The sequence below is a fragment of the Lagopus leucura genome, unplaced genomic scaffold (genome assembly GCF_019238085.1).
Source record: "Lagopus leucura isolate 7727_CA_CO unplaced genomic scaffold, USGS_WTPT01 Super-Scaffold_100036, whole genome shotgun sequence".
Taxonomy (NCBI): domain Eukaryota; kingdom Metazoa; phylum Chordata; class Aves; order Galliformes; family Phasianidae; genus Lagopus; species Lagopus leucura.
The window spans coordinates 3,054,620-3,069,134 of record NW_024962285.1 but is presented as its reverse complement, the minus strand read 5'-3'; the positions used below and the strand labels follow the sequence as shown (position 1 = coordinate 3,069,134).

Here is a 14,515-nt window from a genome sequence, read left to right as displayed (position 1 = left end):
TCTCTCTATGCAAGTGAGAAGAGATGAAGTCTGGCAGTAGCAAATTGCTGAAGAAGAAATTGTTTTTTGTGTTGTCTGTGTTACCTGTATTTCATTACGATAAGTAATATTCTGGAATGCCAGCTACCTCTAATTAAGCTACTTTTTTGTTTCAGTTACCCTCTTATTCTAAAATACAGGTCTTGGATAGATTTGTGGTTGAGGAATACTGCTGGCAGTTCAGATTCATGTGTTGAGTGAATGAGGATGCATGCCATATTTTTATTTATGTTGTTGTTACTTGTTTTTTTTTTGTTTTTAAGAAATATATCAGCAGTATATCTTCTAATATGTATGGGTCTTCCTTTTTCTTCGGCAAATTCTGAGGGGACCCTCCTCTGTTTGCCTCTGGAGGTTTTAGGTTCTGCGACCTGATGTTTCCAAGTAGCTGTGCATTTCCTAACAGTGATCAACAGTCTGCCAGATTTCCTGCACAGACATTAACTATTCTGGTGGAAATGGTCCAGTATGGTTTATTTTTGTGCCGTTATGAAGTTTTACTCACTTCTTCCTCTCAAACACGTCTGTGGCTTCCTATGGATGACAGCAACAAACGTCAGAGCATTGGTGCCACTGGAGGCTGCAGCCAGCACTGTCCCTCACACCCAGCTCCAGCATGCCAGGAAAGCTTTCAGGAAGGCAAGGTAGCATGGTCTAGTATTAAATGTGGAGGTTAGTGGGCCTGCCTATGGCGGGAGGGTTGGAAATTCATGATCCTTGAGTTCTTTTCCAACCTGGGCCATCTGTGATTCTGTGATTCTGCTGGCTGTGAAGCTCCCATGCTGGGGGGTAACTGGGCCCATGCTGAGGGTTCTGTGCTCTAGCTGACAGCGTCTTACAAATGGCCAGTGTTCTTGAGTGTACTGAGTCACATGGTGTTAGGTTTGCTGTACTGATGGAATTACTGGTTTAAAGAAGATCAGCTAGAAGGTTACACATGTAAATGTAAAGGGTTTATTAATCGGGGTGATGGAGGATGGTTTGAGCTTTGGCCAGGCTGTGGTCAGGCACCTGAGTTATTTCTGTAGCAGCTTGTGAACTTCAGTTGCTCGCATACAGGCAAATCTCAGTTCAGGCATAGGTAAATGTTGAACAGTTTGTCCAAAAACACATCATACACTTACAACAGCAGAATATGAAATCTGAATCTCTCGAGGGACAAGTCCTGCCTGTGTCAGCCTCCATCTGTCACAGCTGGTCCCTGCTCTGGTACTGCCTTGCAATGCAGCTGTGTTCCCAGTGGGTCCCTTGCTGTCTTTGCCCTCTGCTCTGCTGTTCCCTCGCTGTGCTGAGGGCTGCCTCTCTGGGAAGAAGCATGGATGGGGCAGTACCAAACAGTGGGGAAATGGGAGAATGATGTAAGGGCACTGGAAGGAGAATGAAGTAATTAATGCATTCTGTATTCAGCAGTGTCTCCTCAAGGAGTCCGAATAAGTGGATAGAAGGATTAGGCCTGTGAATTAAGGGCCTGCCAGGAAATTTGTTGCTTTGAAGACCAAGGAAATAAATGAATAAAGGCTTCACTAACTTGGGGTTAAGATTATTCACTGATGCTCTGTACCTTTTGAGAATGTATAGAATAGCTAATTCAAAGCCCCTAGAAACCAGAAAGCGCATGATTTAATGTATTAAGCTCCCACTGTAGAATTTCTGCTCTGCATTTCTGGAAATGCCTCACTGCATCTCCTTAGCCTCTGCAGATGCCCCAGCAGCTCTGGGCACAGAGCTCCTAGCTCTGTGGAGCAGAGTCCTGACACGTCCCTGGCAAGCCTTGAGCCTTAAATACGTATGACAAGTAGGGGCTTTTCCCAGCACCAGGCTTGCTCTTCACAAATTACACCAGGCTTGCCTGGGGTTTCATTCTGAGATGCTCCTTTCACTTGCCCCTTGCTATACTTTTAGAATTCATTGTCATATATGCCAGTAGGCTATTAGTAATTCCATGACACGAAGGCATTTTTGTTCATCTCTAGGGAACCTTTGTAGCTGAATCATTCCCACACAGTCAATTCAGTTCAGCCCTGAAAGGAGGCATTCTTGATTCCTTGGGATAAATATATACTCTTTTCAAATCACAAGATGCAGCTCTTCCAGGCTGCTCTTGCTAATAACTCCACTAGTCACCACACTGAGAGTTAACAGAGTGAGTGCAGCTGGAGTGTTTGCAAATATGTGCCGGAATGTAAATGTGTGAATACAGCATAAACAATAACACATTGTTCTAGTTCATTCACATCTCTATTCATGTATCTTATAGCAGTTTTCAGGCCCCTGAGAACCATCATCTCGTCCAGCCTCCTCCCTATCACTCCTGTTTAGTTCAGTCAGACTGTGGCTTTCTTCAGGAGTTCATCTCCAAGCTCCAAAGAACTCAAAAGATGGACAACCTCTACTAATTGCAGAGATTCTCCTATTTGTGAGCCCTTGTTGCTGACCTTTTCCCAGGGACTGCTGACAGTTCTCTGATTTCATAACCCAAGGCTATGATATGGGGGTGACAAGCACGTTATTTTTCACTGCCTGGCTGTCAGAGGCACAGTCTCTATCAGAGACACCACTGACATACTTGAACCATATAGTCTAAGCTCTGGAACTTACGAGACTTGAAGTCTGTTTTTGGCTTCTTTGCTTCTCGTAGGTAAACCTGAAAGAAGACGCTAGGATTCTCTGCATAAAGCTTTCAGTTCCTGGTGTAAAACTGCTGAAATTCCCTTCATTCGTGTGTGTGTGGCTCAGCAAGTGCTAACAAGCTGCAGTCCAGATTGAGGAGCATCCAGGAAGGAATTAGCAATGGAGGTGCCTTAAGGGGAAATCTTAAGGGCAGCCAATTCAGGAAGAATGCTTTCGTTGAACTTGACTTTTTACTACTTGGTGATGCCAAACCATAGCAAGGGTTTGAATATTAACTTCTGGATTGCTTTTTTCCAGAGTGTTGGATATGCTCTTCCTCTACTCGTTTTCTGTTCTTGATTGAGTTATGTTTTGGAAGAGCTGTAGTCTCAAAATCTTTAGTATTTTGTGTTACTTTATCCATGGTGTTTTGCTGGCTTATTGTGAGAACTATGCTTGCCAATGCTTTCTATTAACTTCTGTGGTTTTACTTACAGTGATGGAGCTTTTGGTGAATTTGAAAACCTTTTTACAAAGGCATGCTGAGATATATTCTTTTCTGTATTGGAGTGATAATCTTTGTTATATTTCCTACTTTTAAAAAGCTCTGTCTTCTCAGCTAATTAAATTGTATAGGTTTTCTTTCTTTTTTTTTTTTTTTCTTTTTTGTTTAATAGAAATATTTTCATCTTCAGTGCTTTTTAACTTTGAGATGTTTTCAAAATTGAAATGAAAAATCCAAAAGAAATATGTCATCCAGTCTTGGATTACATGTTCAAAAAGAGTTCCTGAGCCTCAGTAGGGGAATCTGTCGGCAAAAGTTTAATTCATTTAAGCAGAACAACAAAGGAAGTTTATTCGGCATTATACTTCATTCTGACACAATTCTATTCACATTTTAATTGAGTTACCTCATGATCTATCTACTCTTGAGTTAAGATCATATTAATTCCCATTTCTTAATTCAATTTGCTGCATTTCAAATAGGACATTTTACGAGCATCTGTTGAGGGGTGCTACATCATGCCCTTGGTCTGTTATCTGCTGATTGCTGGAGCTCTAGCATGGGGATTGCATTAATAGAACATACTTTGTTTAAAATAGTGTCTGAATGTATTATTTTTAGTATTTTTATGTGTTGTTTATATTTATTATTATGTGTTTCGGAAGTTTAAATTTGAACATTCTTCTAAGTCACTGCAATAATCTGTACTGTCAGTGAAGGGTAAGTCATCAGAACTTGCTTAAGATTTATTCAAGGATCCTTAAAGAATAAAACACGCTGTATTTCCTGTTTGCACAGATGGGTATTTTTGCATCTTTATTTAAAAAAAATAATAAAATGTTTAGGAAACACTTTTTCTCAGTGCAGACTTGAGTTCTGTCTCACTAACTTCAATGTTATGGTCAGTTCTACATGGATTCACTAATCTGAAGGCTTTTTTCAACAAAATGAGCCAAGGCATTTTAATTAATGAGCTGGAGGTTTTCAGTCCTCAGAGTTGTAAAGTGGAAGAGTTTTGCTATGCTATTTTTAATTAGAAAAATTAATTTCTTCATAATCTTAGAAAACATTTCTCGTGAGATAGGATGCACACTGTTTTGTTCTGTTGACAAATGAAATAGCGTAGAAATTCATTAGAATTACTTTTGTCAAGCTAAGTGCTTCGAACATGTCGGTATGCTTCCTCACTGTCCTTGGAATTCAGTGCTTGAGGGGGGTCGAGGCAGCAAAGGTCACCACGAGCTTCACCAGACAGTTTTTTGGTGGACCTCCCACTTCAGGAGGAGCGTGAGTTCTTTGGGGATTAGTTAGAATTTTATTTTTCTTCTTCAAAGGTTCTTCTCTCCAGTGGATCTGGGATTGCAAACCTTCAAGAGCCAAACCAAAAGAAGATGTCTCAATGAAGGTGGAACAAGCAGTGAATAGACTACTGTGTGCCTGTGTCCCATTGATCATACGGCAGAAAGCGTGTAGAAATCCAGCAATTCAGAGCATGCTGTTTCAGTGTGACTTTGCACAATGCTTTACCACTTTATTTTTTCCCTTTTTTTTTTTTTTTTTTTTTTTTTTTTCCCACCTGCAGACAGGGATGTTCTCTTCCATTTTATGCATTTAGAAGAGAAGGAATGGAAAATGGGGGAGACAGTTTTAATGCAGCAAAGATATTCAGCAGTTTATAGCCAGTTTGGGCTGTTGAGCTGCTTAATTCAATTTCATAAATATTCACAACTGAGTGCAAATTCTAGCCAAATTGCTTATTGAAATGCTTCCTTACTGGACACCTCACCACCCTCAGCACAGCGTACTTTTGCTTCATTTCAAGGCTGACTTAAGAAAACTTTATTTTTCCTGGTTACTGACTGCTCAGATTATAACTCGCCTGCTCTTTTAAAGCTGGTCATATGTTGTTCACACTGCAACAGATTAATTGTTTACGTAGCTTTTTTCCTGCTGTCTAGTCTATTTTATATAATACTTAACATAGTGTACTGTTTTGTGAAGAGCTGTTTATTCATTGATTCTTAGATTTTACCCTACAAATGTACTGGTTACTGGATATTTCAAACAATAGGGCTCAAGATTTCTGGATGCAGTATATCAAGTGAAGCCTTTTGGTTTTAACTGTAGTGGAAGCATTTTAACTGTAGCGGAAGTAAAAATAGTTTGGATTTTGTGTTTGCAGCCAAATTTTAATTGGCACATTGGTCCCACTGGGAATACTGCTGCTGTGATTCAACCCACAGCATTGGAGAGTAGGACATCAAGTCCCAGTAGGGGAATGAAAACAACAACAAAAGATTTTATAGCTGCTTTCATATTCATGTTATATACTTGCAGAACTCGCCAGCAGTGAGAACAGCTACTTACTGCGCAGTGCCCTTTGCAACAAAATGCAGTTGTCTTGATTTTCCTGTTTGTCTTCATCAGGGAGGCTGGCGACTGTAACAACAACGAAGCCTTGCTCAGGTCTAATGCTAGGTATGGGAAAATCACATACAGATTGGGGTTTTGTTTTCTTGCCAAGGTGCATATCAGACTCTGAGGTAACCTGGATGACTTTGTACCTTGCCCTGTGTGACAGAGGAGCAGATGTTTGGCAAGCTGCCACTTGGAAGGGCTGGTAGCCATGAAGGTCTGTCTGGCCACCAGGCTGCAGGCTGGTACGTGAAGCCAAAGCTCCCAGGAGGCCCTGATGGTGCTGTGTTATACCTGGAGTGTAGGAACCCTGTTGTCTTCATGGCCAAGGATGGCGTTGGTTGGGAAGCACACAGAATGTTGGTGTCTTGATTCTGCAGCAGCTGTCTGGACAGATTGTTGGAAAACTTCTGCTGGAAAACCTCAGTAGCCTTTTGTGGTGTTCGAACCCAGGGAAGCAAGCAGAGGAGCTGCCAAAAAAGCAGACAGGTTTTTAGCTAAGTTTTTTTCAGAATTAGGTTTTTCTGCAGGAAATATCAAATTCAGCATTTTCTAACAGTGTTGCTGCACTGGAACAGTATTAGCCAGCTTTAAAAATTTAAAAATCTAAAGCCTTTCAGCCTGAAAAAGAAAAACTAATTAAGGAGGTCTTCTGGTGAAGTCTAGACTATATCTTGAAGCTGAAACAACCATGATGTCCACAAGAAATTCAGGTTTTGGATTTTTGATCCATTAGAAGGAACTTTAAGTAGTGTGAACAGTCTTGAGACTGGTGCTCTTCAGCATCTTCATCAGTGACCTAAGCATTGTGCTTGAATCACCCTCAGTAAGTCTGCTGATGACACCACGGTGAGTGGTGCAATTGATACAGTAAAGGAAAGAGTGCTGTCCATTACTATTTCATGTTTAGAACTTAGTATGAATTAATTATTTGTATTTTAATTACTAGCATACCATAGAAAGGCAGTTGGTGCTGCATCTGTGTATGCTGTAAAGCTAGATGAGTCCTATTTTCAATCTAAACAAGATCCCTATGCATCCTTGGCTGATTCTTCACAATGATTACCTTGAGCACAACTGTTATCTTTGTGTAATGTGAATTAAATGGTGTATCCCAAAGTGCACCGACAGTCAACAAATGAAAAACAATCAGATTGCCACTCGTGGGATTATCTCCCTCTTTCTCCTCCCGTCTGTTCAAGGCTGATATTTCTGTTTGGAAATGTCAGATCCCAAAGTGGATGTTTTGCAAAGCGAATGCTGTGAAGTTATAAAGCAGATTTATCTTGAAAGAAGGAAAGATAACCTAGTAGGAGGCAGAGGTGGCAGGGAGCCAGAGAGCAGAGGCCCACTTCCTGCCCTGCGTCATTCTTTTTGTCTGTCTCTATGCAAGTCCCTTAACCTTTAGTGCTGAGAAAATGCTGGGCTCTAATAACAGTGTCATTCATTGTCCTGTGAGTTGCAGTTGAGGTGACTGTATAAACACCCGCATCAGCTGATTAACAGTGCTGTAGACTTGGATTTAGAATGAATAATGGTATTGAAAATTTAACTAGATAAAAGTGAAAACAAATTATTGTGTTGTGAAACATTCGCCAGCAACTGCAAGTAGCGCACAGGACAGAATAAGTATTTCAGGATGCATTTCAGGATGCAAAGAGACTTTGTTGGACTTCTGGGTTGTTGTCACATGCTGGCACAGCTTTTACCTTCTGTATCAGATCTGCAATGTACATTTTATACGTTCTGCTTTTTTGTTTTTCTTGATCTCAGTATAAATGCCCGTGTCTGTTGTATATAATCTATGTATTGCTCTTAATGGTTCCACAGTGCGTTAGCTTGTCTTGGCCCGAGGAACACTGCTTCTGTCAAAATATTTCTGAAGGCACACCTTGCTATTAAAAATAATTTGGTAGGCTTGAACCTAAGTTGTCTTTTCCATAAACTTAGCATGAATTTGCAGTGTACCTTTTATTTCATTTTTCCTAGTGCTCGCCCTCCTTCATGTGTGACTTTACTACATACACTCCATGGTTCTTTGTGCAAATGTGCAGCCAGCAAGAAATGAGAAGCAGGCTTTGTCATATGGTTTGCTGTATAGCTCTTCTTTCTTCTAAACCAAAGAAGAAATTACAACATGTCAGGTTGTTGTTGGTTTTTTTTTTGTAAGTTTGCTTGTTGAAATCAGAATGTGCTACAAACAAGTCCTCAGTTTGTGAAGTGATTTTTGAGGAACGGCAAACTTCTCTTACTATTTAAGCAAATTTTTGTTAAAAAGAGTCAAACTTGTTTTCAATCAAATGCAGATTGTTTAGTTACATACAGTCACTGAAGTGCGAAAGGACATTTCTTTTACAAGATCTCCTAAATTAGGCAGTACAGTTTGAATATTCTTAAGATATCTGTTTCAGAATGAAGATACAAGAAGTAAACCAAAATTAGAATCTGTTGTTTATCTGAAACAAACATCAGAAGAGTGCATTTAGAGAAAAGACTGGATAAAGAAAGCTTTTGTTCTTTTTGATAAATAAGCAGTATGTGGTAAGAGATGAGATATTACAGAAACAGATATGGAGCCTGCAGATTTCTCGTTTGGACAAAAATTGACTGAAGATATTTTTATTCTCTTGTATGGAAATCAGTCCTATGATGGCAGCAGAATTAAATATTCTCCCTGTGCTCATTTAGCTGCAGATCTGCCCTTTTGGGACTTTGTTCAAGTACAGGAATAAAATCAAACTCCTTCTCGGAGTTTTGAATGCTTGTTTTCCTTTGTGTCTAAAAGAATGAGAAAGTATAGCGTGGATCAACGAACACATATTCCAAGTATTTTACAGAACAATACGGATTGTAGGGAATGAATCATCTGAAGATATTTTGCTTCTTAAAAACTTAAAGAGGTAGTTCAGGGAAGCAACCTCTGTGTCTGTTCACAGAGCATTCCCTGAAGATATTAATTACATCACTGTGTCAACATAGTGTAGGAAGTTTGGTGGAAAATGAGGTCTAGAAGAGTTCTACCCAGTAGTCCAGGAGATACTGCACTAAACTCAGGGTCTGGGCAGAGTTAATTTTTACCTCACAAACTATCAAACATAGGAATGCGAAGTTGACAAGTAGAGTCACAATCTGATGTACTACTCACAACAGTGCAAAGCTGCTCCTAAGATTCTGACGACCGGATGAAGTTAAGGAGCGTATTGCTGATAATGATAAACTGGGTTTAGAGCTGAAAGCTTTCTGAAGTGTTGGAACACATTGCCAACAACACTGCCAGCAGTAGGCAGAGACCAAGACACGAAGGATGTCGTCTTGAGCCTTGAAAGTCACAGTTAGGACTCGTGGGAGGTTTTTGGTATAAGCTGGGCTTAATTGCCAATGTATACTAGATTTATGGCCTATTTTTAATATATATTGTATTTAGCATGCATTAAAAAACTAGGACTCTCTTAGGCTTGTGGAACTTGCTCTGTTCTAATATTACCAGTGATAACACACTCAAAAGTGGCTTCTGATTTTGGGTGCATCATTCTTCAGATAAAAAGAATGTAGAACTAAGTGATTTGTTAGGCCACTGATTAATTTATTTTTGTTACATCGTTAAGTCATACAGTTCCTTCATAACTCCTGTGATCTTCATTATGAAATTGGTTGTGATTTTTGGCCCCATTACTTTGATTAGAAGCATATTCCAGGCTTCACTGTCATAATATTTAGGACCTTTGCTTGAATCTGAGCTGAATATTTGGCTAATTCATGTCCATTTGGTTTAGTTCCAGTGTTCTTTTAGCCTAACAGCTTTATGTCTTTCTGGTGCCTAAACTGCTGGTGTATTTATGCTTTAAGTAACTTGAGTGTGAAAGAATGTGGAGCTGATAAAAACCATCTGCAAGCACCTAAATCATTAATTGGGTTTGATTTCTCCCTGTTTTTGTGTCTGTAACTCTTCTGTACACTTGTGTGTGTACACAGAATGCAAGGTTTGGTGGGACTGCACGAGAGATGTGGTGAAGGGGTGTTCAGTGCCCCTTAGGATTTGTATTCCCTTTCATTTTCTAGATGCACTGCACAGCTTCATGCCTGAGGATATGGAAGAGTAAATACAGTATTTCTCAGCTCTGTGGGCATGAGATTTACAAAGATTTTGAGCATTGGACTTTCTAAACGCTTGAAGCAGTAGAATTCTGAACAGATACTCCACACAGTGGTAAAATTACTTCACTTTTCAGAGAATACTACATTTTCCAACTCAGACAATGTCCGTGTCATCAACAGAGATTGCTGTTTGTTCAGTTCCTTTTATTTGGATGAATCTCTGAACAAATGTGTTATGCATGAGCTCTGCAGACGCGCTATGAAATCATAAAGCGTCCAAATGTTGAACTGTTCTTTCTAGCACAAGTGCCAGTAAATGTGCAGAGCTGCCAAGTAGTAAACCACTACTGTACACAAGGACTAAAGCAATGTGTGCAGTCAGCAGGTTTCTTTCTTTCTCACTGCAGAGAGAAATGAAACAAACACACAAAAAGAAACAACAGGAAAACACCCAAAGCTGCCGGTGAAGAAAAGTTTAAGAGCAGAGATGGTTTCTGCAATCTGTGTTTCGGACTGTGACACAGACAGCTGAGCTGTGGCAAGATCTTCAGCTGGAACCCTGTTGAATGTTGTAAGCCTAAGATGCATGAGCCAGTGTAAATTTAGGGAACTGTTATTGCTCACACAAACGTGTGTAAGTGTACATACTGGTTCTGAAAATGCTGTAGGAGTTGCTGGGGGAGGAAAAATCACTTTCAGCATCTTAACTGTTCCCCTGTATGCAGTGTATGTGTGACCTTTATTTCTCTTTCTGGTCTTTTTTCGCTCTTGCCATACACAGTATGCTCTCCTGCAGAGCACCAGACTTAAATATTGGATGTTAATTTATGACTTAAGATTGTCATATGACAGTAAAGCCAATAAAAGCTGTCAGAAGAGCAAATCATGTTTTTATAGTGTTCCTGTCATTCATATCTTTGTTTTCTCATACCAGGTGAATAATGACCATGACTATTATTTATTAACATAAAAAAAGCATTGGACATGTGTCATATACATGCCTGTATTTCAAGGATTTGTTGTTACTTGGAGTGATGTCAGTTGGAGTGACGTTCATAAAACTGTAGGCTGAAATCGGGGAATTCCATTAAATGAACATGAAAATGTCTTTTTTCCTAATTAATTGGATATTTTCACGTAACTTTAATACTGCACGTAATCTTGCTTGTGATAGAGAAAAAGGTAAAACCCTCAAAATAACAAAATGAATCTGTATTTAAACAGTTAACACATTTGGATGATTAAAAGTTATTCTTTGCTGTGGCTCATTCAGTTCTGGGGTAGCTAGGTGACAGAGCTTCCTACCCTTTGTAATAATTAGGCAAAACTAAGCAATGATGAGAAGGTAACATCTGCATTTTACCAACACTTTGGCGTTCTTCACGCACCACAGAAGTTTACTTCTGTTCTTTATCCTTCTCTGAATGATAGTGAATAATGCTGATCGGTTAGTCAGCTGAACCACGTGGAGTTGTGCAGGTCTAACCAGTAGCATGTACATAGAAGTCAGCTGTTTGTTTAACATATTCTCTCCCACAGTTGACAACTATTGCATTGGAGGTTATTATCAGATTTGACTGGATTGGAATTGCTTTTTGATTACTCTCATGTGATGTCACCTCAAGACATACAGACCTTTCAAGTGTGTATAGACATGTTGAGGTGGAATCTTCCTCTGGGGCAGGGTTCTGGGAGGTTTCTATAGTAGAGTACATTTTTATGAAAGAAAAATTTTCATGAAATAAGAGATGAAACACACATTGAAGTGATAACCTTGCACAAGGTTTTGGCACAAGGAAGGGAGAATGTCTTACTGTATAGAAAAGGAGAAGGCATTTTGCAGAGAAGAGAAAAAATAAAAAACATCGTTTTGCCATCTGTGATTTGTGGTAGTTAGTCCTGCTGCTATTTAAATGTAATTTTTTTACATAGTAGTAGTACTTCTGTTAACAGTTAATGATTGATACATTGTTGTTTATTACTAGGTAGAAAAATGGGTTGTTTTCATTATTTCTTACATTTGGAATGCGATGTGACAGTGTGTACATCCTCTGAAGAAAACAATTGAATCATATTTCTGCATTGTGTAGATATGTTTAATTCAGTCAGTGTTCTGAAATCTCAGTGGAGACAACAACTTTTTATTAAAAAAGAGTTTCTCAGATTTTGGAATGAAAATGCAAAAATGAATGTGTTGGAAAAAAATAACGAAGAAAATTATGGATGATTGCAGGATGGCAAGCAGGAGGTCTGTTCCTTTCATACCGATCACTATAAATACTACAAGGAACGCATAAATATGGCTCACTATTTTTTCAGAATCAAGATTTGATTCTTAACTGTATGTTGTTGACAACTGAAAGGCAGAACTCACACTTTAAAAAAATTTGCTTCCATTCCGTATTGTATTTGAAGCTGTTGTTTGAGTTTAGCGTCTTTCTAGAATAAAGTAAGAGTCTCAGATCGTGGTGCGTACACACAGAGAAAATGTATTTCTTCACTGATAAAGAGAAGCTGGACCAAGAATGGAGAAAAACTGAACTAATGAACAAGATGATTTGGTAGTTCAAGCAAATGCTTTATTACTGCATGATAAAGTGTATGTTTTTCCAGTGTGGAGTGGATAAAAGGTGGTATAACCAAGCTTATTATGTTCCCTTCAATTAGACAGCAGTCTGACAGTGACAGTTAATGGATGGAAAACATAGATAGGAATACAACCATCGTTGGGTCACACTAACTTTTTAAAGGAGGCCGATCTGTGAGGATGTATTCTTTCCGTCAGAAGTGTTGATACATTCATGTAAGATGTGACAGTCCTTTGGAAAGAACTGCCAAACAATACGAAAGCAAGAATTTTGTGTGAATGTAAGGAAAAATGGGGAAACGTATGGAAAGAAGCCTGCTGATTGTTACTAAGTAGATAAACACACATGAGGCTCAAGAAACCCAATCAGAGTATAATACAGCGTTTGGTGGAAATTAACATAAAGAAGAAACCTGGAAAATAATTTTTTCTGAAGAGTAATAATTTCAGTATATGGTGATCTGCAAGTTAATTTTACTTCTTTACTTTTGTTCAAGTTAGAGGAACACCATCTACACTGGACATATTCTGCCACAGCCCTTCATTTTGTATCTCTATAACACACATCTGAATGGATGTGGATATGAAGTGGGAACATTGGGATCCAGAAAGCTAGTAATATTTTAAAGAAAACTTTAAAATACATTCATTTCCACTTTCTTGTTCCATATCTTGGTTCCATACTTACTGGTGTTTCATCCATTGCATGAATTGCTTTGAATTAGTCAGGTTTTGTGGTAGACATAAGCTGGGCCAGTTGAATCTATTACTTTAATTCTAAACAAAAATTATCATGACAAGTTAGTATTTCCTACAAGTTTGTTCTATCAGTAATACAGACATGCATGCACAGATTCTTTCTGTAATGCATTTAGATAAATTGATAATTTCTAAAAACCTGCAAAGTTTTCTAGAGCATTTAGATACTTTCAAGTTTGATGAAAAATTTTTAAGGGGAATTTCATTAGGAGTGGAGTCTAGGAAATACGCCTATGTTTTCTGTTTTCCAGAAGCTTTGGTTTTGTGGTATGGCTTCCTTCTCCAAGGTTGTATCTCTGAGTTCCTTGGCAATATTAGAGATGCCAGGGGGATGCTCTAGTACTCTGAAGTCTTGCAAAGTCCTCTGTAACACAGGAAGTTGCATTCTATGTCTCAAGTCTCCTCAATCACCTTTTCCCATTTAATCTATTTTTCTTGCTTCTGTCACTTCTCTTTGAGTAAAAACAAACGCAAGTACTTCTTTTTAAAATAACACCACTTATTTGCATTCTCATGCCTTCATAAAATATGTGCATCACCGTTGTCATAAAAGTAGTTTGGGACAAAAGGTTTGCCTGCTGAGAAGATGCATATTGTCAGTTATCTAGCTTTACAGACACGTGACCTCTTCGTGTTAAGACTAGTGCTCTGATTCCATGCTAATAACCTAATTGTTATTAATATATGCTGCTTGTTTCCGACCTGTTTTGTTTAGAATGCACATTGGTTTTGGTGTGCGTGACATTTAAGGGTTATGGATTAAAAAAATAATTTTTCTAAAATAAAAAAATACGTCATACATTTTTAATAGGGGTTGTGAAAGAGCTACTCTGTATTTTCCCTCTAGTGAGATGGTACACTATTGAATAAAGTGTCAGTACTTCTGTGCCAGTGTAAGATTTAATATTCTGGGCAAAGATATTAATAATCTTTTGAAATGGATAGCTAGGTTTCCTTAAAATTATCTGTAAATTAATTGGGCTTTTTGAAAAATGAGTAATATTTTAAAATGAGATTTCAAAATTCTAATTCTTTGATACAAATATTTTTATATTGTACATTGCTTTTTTCACAGATGTATGTGAATGGACAGAGGAAAACATTACTTTGTGATCTGTACATTTTCTTTTGGAATGAGAGTCTTGGTAGTGTAGAAATTCAAATCTTCTGTTAAGTAAAAAGTATCACAGCTGGACTCAAAAATAAATAAAAATATCATAGCAGTCAAGCTGCTTCTCCTATATTTGGAGTGTCATTTAGATGACACTGACAGTGGGGTTGAGTGCACCCCTGGAAATTTGAGACAGTACCAAGCTGAATGGTGCAGCTGACACAAGAGAAGGAAGGGATGCCATCCAAGACCAGAACTAGCTCATGAGAACCTCATGAGATGCAACAAGACCAAGTGCAAGGTGTTGCATTTGGGTTGCACCATTCCCAGACTTTTGGATGGATGGGTGGATGGATGGATGGATGGATGGATGGATGGATGGATGGATGGATGG

General features: G+C 38.7%; 1 protein-coding gene across 1 annotated transcript in view; it reads left to right on the top strand.

Annotated features, from left to right (window-relative positions):
* COMMD10 (COMM domain containing 10) overlaps window positions 1-14,515 on the top strand; it is a 98,172-nt gene that overhangs the window by 64,029 nt on the left and 19,628 nt on the right. The window lies entirely within an intron of this gene.